The sequence below is a fragment of the Raphanus sativus genome, chromosome 8 (assembly GCF_000801105.2).
Source record: "Raphanus sativus cultivar WK10039 chromosome 8, ASM80110v3, whole genome shotgun sequence".
In the NCBI taxonomy this organism is placed as follows: Eukaryota; Viridiplantae; Streptophyta; class Magnoliopsida; order Brassicales; family Brassicaceae; genus Raphanus; species Raphanus sativus.
Window position 1 is genome coordinate 23,332,817 of NC_079518.1, and position 8,116 is coordinate 23,340,932.

General features: G+C 38.2%; 1 protein-coding gene and 1 long non-coding RNA gene across 2 annotated transcripts in view; one reads left to right on the forward strand and one right to left on the reverse strand.

Annotated features, from left to right (window-relative positions):
• Positions 1-1,947: 1,947 nt before the first annotated feature.
• LOC130498493 (uncharacterized) lies at positions 1,948-3,410 on the reverse strand. The gene is made up of 3 exons (XR_008937392.1): positions 2,469-3,410; positions 2,304-2,354; positions 1,948-2,193 (listed from the first exon to the last, which is right to left on the reverse strand). It is a non-coding gene; the product is annotated as an uncharacterized LOC130498493 (long non-coding RNA).
• Positions 3,411-5,549: 2,139 nt separating this feature from the next.
• The window catches only part of LOC130498508 (uncharacterized), a 7,389-nt gene continuing 4,822 nt past the window's right edge, over positions 5,550-8,116 (forward strand). The window contains exons 1-2 of the mRNA XM_056991928.1: positions 5,550-5,697; positions 5,787-5,843. The gene's annotated coding sequence lies outside the window, so the exon portion shown is untranslated. The remainder of the gene's footprint in view (positions 5,698-5,786; positions 5,844-8,116) is intronic.

Consider the following 8,116-nt stretch of genomic DNA (forward strand, 5'->3'; position numbering starts at 1 on the left):
GATTATCTTTGTACTCTAAAATACATCTTGTTTGTTAGCAAAAATTTATGGTATTAATTTATAATTGGATATCAAATAAATATATTTAATTAGTTACTAAGCGTATGATGATTCTTAATCCAAACCAATAGTACAATTTACACTAATTATTCTATATACAAAATTATAATAATTGTAATATAAGTTTGTCTCTCTACTCTTCAGTTTAGCGGAAGTAACATCAACTTTGGCAAGTTATGTTTTGCAAATTAGATTGTTCAAAAAGAACATAGTGAGTTTAATTGTTATATTTTTCCAACTCTTCAGCTAATTCATGAACTGTCACACAAATAAAAACAAAAATTGAACTAACAAATAAATAATAAATTTATGTAACTAATAATAAAAATTTAAATTATATTTTGGTGAATTTGCTCAGCACCAAAATGAGAAGCAAAATTAAGTCAGTGACAATTATTTTGACATAACGAAGAGAGTAACATTTACAACCCAAATAAGCCGTTTATACCCGTCTTATATACAAGTTACCGGTCACTGAGGAGTGGAGTAATTGACGTGCACCGATTAAAATATGGCCAAGAGTGAAAGAGCACTATTGAGAATCAAAGGAAGATAATACATCCACGTGATATCCATTTTTATCGCAGTAAATTTAATATATACAGTATAAATGAGTGGATAAAAAATATGTGAAAGCAAAGAAAAAGTAACTAAATGATCAGCTGATACATGGAAGAAGAATATGAAGAAAACGTACGGGTCGAAATTAAGTTCCGAATTAGTGGATGCTGTCAAAGGGAGTGGCGATGCCATACAAAAAAAGATGAGACTCATAGAGTGGCAGAGGCGGATATATATTCTACTAGGGGCATGTCCGTGTTCGCGGGATATTGTTTCATTGTTGTTAAGTATGATTTCTATATGATATAGTTATTTGGTCGTTTTTATTTGTTAAAAATATTATTTAGTATTTTTATTGTGTAATATAGTAATCTAATAATGTGTTGTTGTTTGTATAATAGTATTTGTTAGTGGTGGAGTTAACATGTGGTGTAAATCATATTACATTTCAATAACTTTGCATTAAGGTATGTTTTGATTATAATTTTAAAGATTTCAGCGTCAAATTGTATTTTATTTAAAAAATAATTTAATATACATTTAAGATTTTTTTGCGTTTTCCCCATATTTTGACATTAAGTCGTCACTATCATTGTTGGCTGTTTCTAACTGATGTTAGGGACTGTATCTCTTTGGGTTGGGTTAGATTTAAGTCATCTTTGATGTTGTCTTTCTCGTCGTTGGCTTGCCGTTGATAGTCCATGTCGTTTTGGTTTTCAAGATCTGGATTTTTGTGTTCTGACTTTTATACTCTTTCATATCTCGCGGACAGCTCCAATATTTGCTGATTTTGTTTTGTCTCCCCTTCACTCTTTATTATTTTGATCTAGTTGCAACTTTCACTGCTGCTCGCGTTTCCGTGCTTCTCCCTTTTGCCAGGTTTCCACTTCAGGTTTGGGTAGTATTTTCCTCCGTATATTCTTCGTGAGTTTAGAAAATTATTTCTGGTCTCAAGCTTGAACTCTAGTTTCTCAGTGGTTTCAGTATCCCCTCTCTCTAGTTTTTTTCTTCTTCTATGTTTCCCTTAGTATAAGTGTGTAGGGTTAATCTCTTGGAATTTAGGTCCATTCTATCCAAAGCTTTGTGGTTCTTCGCTGGCATGGATGCTTTGTGCTTGTTTAGTTTGTAAGAAGCTTCTTATTTCTTATCTAATGGTTGTGCTTACGGTGCTTTAGACATGTGTCTTCATGTTTCGTGGTGACATTGACCTTCTGGTAATTATCCTTCCTTTGACGCGCTTTCTTAGTTTTTGATCATGCTCTTTTATGTTCGGAAGATTGATTTATCTCATTTTTTCTGTTTTTAATCTATATTTATTTTGGCCAATACATTATATGGTAAGGTGAGGTAAATTAGTCTTTGATCACCTTTCATCTCTTATTGACTAAAACCCTAATTTAAAAAGGGCATACATAGAGAGAGTCTTAATTTATAAAGGTGACACCTCCTACAGTCTTCGGATTTATGCTAGTTGCAACAGAAAACCTTGGATCATCCCGGAAGCTTTCCACTTGTTAGCAAATGACACAGCTTGCAAGTCAAACAGACTCAGAATCACAGATTCATCACTGCCTACGAAAAACCATAATCTGAAATCATCACGTCTTCTCAAAAGAAAAAGGCTCATCATATATGTAAATATTGAATGTATTCATATGAAGTGGAAGTAGAGAGTAACTTACCCAGTCTGCTAGTTGCCATGACACGTTCTTTTCCATGGAGAATGTCACTAACTGTATTTTTCACAGCTATTAGCTCACCAATAACTTCCCGCGGGATGAGGAAAGCTTAATTATATATAGGTTACAATGATAAAACTAAGATAAACAGCTAATAAAAGGATGTACCTAGAAGATGTGTGTCCGTATTGGTTAGGCCAAGCAGCAAATCGTGATCCCTAGAATCCGTAGGATTCTCAAAAGAGATTTGATTCAATTCATAAACTAGTTTTTGCTTTATATCTTAAATTAGATTTGATTCAATTCATCTTCTTTAAGAAGCCTTGAATAAGATTTGATTAAATTCATATTTTCGAGTAGAAGGTCTCTAGAGATTTCAATCGAAATCCATAGATTGAGCTGAGTTCTTATTCTAACCCGCCATCAATAAGAAATGAAATATATTTTTTTTTAATTTAGCTAAAGCATTTGATGTACCTCACAACAGATATAGAGATATTCACTGTTATTTTTTTTCTTATGACAGGATCTTCACGGTTTTCCAGCACAAATAACTCTAGAACAATGGGAAGCAGGACTAAGTTGAAGGTCTATGTTTGAATTTCGCTGGTAGGATCTCCCAGCTATGAATTGCACTTGCGGAATTCTGAGTATTTGCTCCAGTAAATAATAAAAACATGAGGAATCATCTGCTTACTTTATCTATCAGCCCGGTCTTCACTAATTCATGGAAGTCATGACTTCCAAACCCTAAAAACAATCAATTATTGTCTCTCGCTCTCTAATGTAGATAGAGAATAGTTGCCGTATTAATCACAAAACAAATCTGGAGATATAAAACTTTAAGAATATGTAAAACAAAGGTTTATATCTCTTACCAGTTCGCCGAAGAAAGCTACAGAGATGATGAAGGAGATGTAGAAGGACTTACGGAGGCAAATGGTAAACATGAAGCCGTGGAGGACCGCCTGTAGCTTCATTCATCATGGACACCCCTGAAAAAGAAGTAAGAGACTCTGTTCGTGTGTATCGAAGAATTGTTTGAGGATAACGAAATAATCAAAAGGAAGAGTTGTTCATATTTTGTGGTTCTTTGTATCGATTTATAAAAATGTGAGGAAGGGGAAGTCGAAAAGCAATATTACGTTTTCGATTTTGTTCTAAAGAGCAGTACAGGTCCATATCATACCAAGGAAACAAAATCCAAATATAAAGTCCAATTAGAAACCCAATTGTAACAAAGATTCTAATTATTCGCCATCTTCTATGGCAATTAATTACAGGACAGGTAGCGGTTACAAAGAATCTAGTATGATGAAACATGCGATGTGATAACTACTGTCCAAGATGTGGAGAGCCAGAAGAAACTGCTACTCATGTAATATTTGAATGCCCACAAGCTCTACAAACATGGGCATATACAATAATATGGATTATTTGTTTTGGAGGAAAAATAGCATCATGGAGCCAGAAGATGATAGGGATCTATATCCATGGACTATCTGGTACATATGGAAGACTCGCAATGATAAGCTATTCAGGGGAATAGACAAAGATCCAATGGAGTTAGTTAGGCATGCAGAGAGCGAATGCCAAGTTTGGCATAATGCTAAAGAGAATATGAATACGCTTCAAGTTATTCAAGAGCCTCAAGTCTTAAGCTTGGGTCATATATGCATGATAGATGGTTCATGGACCTCTACGCACTACAAAAAAGTTTACATTGATAGCAGATTATTATAGCACGTTTTACTGAAATGATGTCGTAGATAATTTCGAATTTTTTATATTATATAACAGTATTAAATAAATGCTATGATAGAGTAATTGCTATAATATCACTAAGCGGAAAATAAGTTCGCTAATACGTGGAAGAAAATTAGGCAAGCGCTAAATAGATAATTTTTCGGGAAAATTCCTTAAAATACACAGACTGAATTTCATTTGCTGAAAAAATACACGAACTTTTTAGACTTCCTCAAAAATACACAGATTAATTTTGGTTGTCCATAAAATACATGAACTTTTGAATTTTGAAGGTTTCACGCCTTGATTTTAACGACGTTAACTCTGATTAACAGAACGTTAAGACACCGTTAGAAGACGTTAACTCTGATTTAAAATTTTATGTATTTTATGGACAACCAAAATTAGTCTGTGTATTTTTTTGGAAAACCTAAAAAGTCCGTGTATTTTTTCAGCAAATAAAATTTAGTCTGTGTATTTTTAAGGCATTTTCCCTATTTTTTGTGCAACATCATATATCTTTTATTCAAGATTTATTATAATCAGGTTTAACAGTTTAGGTCTAGGCATTTTAGTCGGATTCAAAAACTTGAACCAGAACTGATCCGAAAATATTCGTTCCAAAACCAAACCGAAAGTGTACAAGTATTTGTTGGGTCGAAAATTCTTCTACTCGAATCGAAACCGTAATGAACTGATCCGAATAGACTCAGATCCGATAAAATCGACCCGGATCCAATATAAACTATATGTATTATTGGATCCGAGTCTACAAATAGTTTATATTGGATCCGGATCGATTTTATTGGATTCGGGTCGATTTTAATGGATCCGAGTCTATTTGGATCAGTTCTTTTCGGTTTCAATTCTTTCGAGTAGAAGAATTTCCACCCAACAAATACTTGTACACTTTCGGTTAGGTTTTGGACCGAATATTTTCGGGTCAATTCCAATTCAAGTTTTTGAATCCGGCTAAAATGCCTAGACCTAAACTAACAAACCTAATTACAATAAATCTTGAATAAAAGAAAAATGACGTTGCACAAAAAAATAGGGAAAATTCCTTAAAAATACACAGACTAAATTTTCTTTTGCTAAAAAAATACACGGACTTTATAGGTTTTCCAAAAAAATACACAGACTAATTTTGGTTGTCCATAAAATACATAAACTTTTGAATCGGAGTCAACGTCTTCTAACGGCGTATTAACGTTCTATTAATCAGAGTTAACGTCGTTAAATCGAGGTGGGAAACCTCTAAAATTCAAAAATTTATGTATTTTATGGACAACCAAAATTACTCTTTGTATTTTTTGGGAAACCTAAAAAGTTCGTGTATTTTTTCAGCAAATTCAGTCGGTGTATTTTCAAGGAATTTTCTCTAATTTTTCCCTCCTCTCTGTCGACACTTTGGGTATTTAGATTGAAAAAAAAAATTTTGTCTTATAGACTTGAAAAAAAAATCTCACTCTCTTTTGAAACACAAACCCTATTTAAAAAAAAAGACAACGATACTCTTTATCTCTTTCTCTTCTTCTCCCCCACCACAGAACAACAACGAAATTGACAAGAGCAGGATGACCAGAAATTGTGAACGGCTCAGTTGGGTCGGATCGAGGAAGAAACCCAACGACTCTCCACCATTGTCAAGGTCAGATTTGCCCTCTCTCTCTCTCTCTCTCTCTCTATCTCCATCTCTCCCTCACTCTCTCTGTTTTGAATCTGAAGGCGTTTTGACAGAGGCGAACCCACGGCGGAGCTTCTCTTCCTTGGTAGCGGAGACGGAGAAGACAGAGGAAGAGTGGTGACGTTCTGGTCCAAGGAGTGCATATCTCATGGGAGAGAAGAGCATAGTGATGGACGTCCTGAAGTAGATGATGCTTGTCTCATGGGGGAGAAAAGCATGGTATGGTGCACATCTCGTGGGGGAGAAGAGCACATTAAGCGTGGAAGTTTCCAGGTGGGGAACGTGGTTGTTGAACCAGAAGAAGGTTGTGCTTGAACGGCACACAAAGCTAAAGGGGAAGATTGTTGATGTAAAGATGTCCACCCTGAAGTAGTCGCTGACGTAGTTGCTGAAGCAGACGTCGTAGTGAGTGGTGAAGACCATGTGAAGTCGAGATGCTGAGCTGGAGTCGTGTAGACTTGGAGAGCAAGGGAGTATCTTGAGAAGAAGGTGAGCGAGTTGAGGGAAGTTGTCATTGGGGAACGAGAGAGGGCAAGGATGCTGGAACGTGATTTAGCTGACAATCGCAAACAGATCAGGATGCTCAATAGTGGATCCAAGGAGTTGGATAATATACTTTCGATGGGACAACCAGCCAAGGTAAACTAGGGTCTAGGATATCGAGAAGCTGAAGGTACTAAGGAAGTACAGAAGGGGCTGTCACATTTTGTGCGTGGAAGCACATCAAAAGGTGGAGCCAAAGAGACTTGCCAGGAAGTGCGTCGGGACGTACGACAAGGAGTGCGGCAGGAAGTACTACAGCGCGGAGCTGTGAGTAACAAGTCGAAAGTGGTACATCAGTGAAGCTGCATGAAGTCCACACAGGAGGGTCTGAAGCATGGGTGTGTAACTGGTACGAGGAAGGAGGCTGATAGGTGCATCAGCAACTGTGTCAGGCCAAAGAAGAAGCAACATCGGGTGTGCTGTTGGTTCTGTGGGAAGGTTGGACACAAGAAAGTGGAGTGTTTTGCTCGTGAGAAGAGCAGAAACATGGTCAAGAGGGTGAACAAGGCGTTCACTAAACCTAAGAGGGTTGAAGAGGTGTCTGTAGCCAAGAGTGGCTTACTTGATGAGATCAAGAAAGAGACATCAGAAGAGGGATGCAGCTCTGGTAGGAGTGATCTTGAGGAAGATCAAGAAGCATCAAGTCTGGAGCTAGGACACGGAGTTGTCCGTAGCACAAAGGGGAAGGAGATCGAAGTGCGTCAGGAAGTGATGCGAGAGGATCTTCAGGAGGGTGATAGCGAAATCACTCCAAGGCTATAGCAACGAGTGCAGAGGACACTCGGGGTGGTTGAGAAGAGGCTCATGGTCAAGGAGACGACACATGAAGGAAGCCTGGTCCTCAACAGAAGTGGGTCGAGAGGTAGCTCGACAAGTGCATCAGATCGTGATGCAGTAGCAGACAGGTGTGTCTGTAAGGCTTGACATCTAAGTATATGTTTTAGCTTAGTATGCAATCAAGCAGGGGGAGAATGGTGACGTTCTGGTCCAAGGAGTGCATATCTCATGGGAGAGAATAGCATAGTGATGGACGTCCTGAAGTAGATGATGATTGTCTCATGGGGGAGAAAAGCATGGTATTGTGCACATCTCGTGGGGGAGAAGAGCACATTAAGCGTGGAAGTTTCCAGGTGGGGAACGTGGTTGTTGAACCAGGAGAAGGTTGTGCTTGATCGGCACACAAAGCTAAAAGGGGGAGATTGTTGATGTAAAGATGTCGGCCCTGAAGTAGTCGCTGACGTAGTTGCTGAAGCAGACGTCGTAGTGAGTGGTGAAGACCATGTGGAGTCGAGATGCTGAGCTGGAGTCGTGTAAACTTGGAGAGCAAGGGAGTATCTTGAAGAAAAGGCAAAGAGGAATAGTACTGCAAAGACGACAGAAGGTAAGTGCAAAGACGACACAAACAGGGTGTGTCTGTAAGGCTTGACATCTAAGCATCTGTTTTAGCTTAGTATGCAATCAAGCAGGGGGAGAATAGTGACGTTCTGGTCCAAGGAGTGCATATCTCATGGGAGAGAAGAGCATAGTGATGGACGCCCTGAAGTAGATGATGCTTGTCTCATGGGGGAGAAAAGCATGGTATGGTGCACATCTCGTGGGGGAGAAGAGCATATTAAGCGTGGAAGTTTCCAGGTGGGGAACGTGGTTATTGAACCAGAAGAAGGTTGTGCTTGATCGGCACACAAAGCTAAAAGGGGGAGATTGTTGATGTAAAGATGTCCGCCCTGAAGTAGTCGCTGACGTAGTTGCTGAAGCAGACGTCGTAGTGAGTGGTGAAGACCATGTGGAGTCGATATTATGAGCTGGACTCGTGTAGACTTGGAGAGCAAGGGAGTATCTT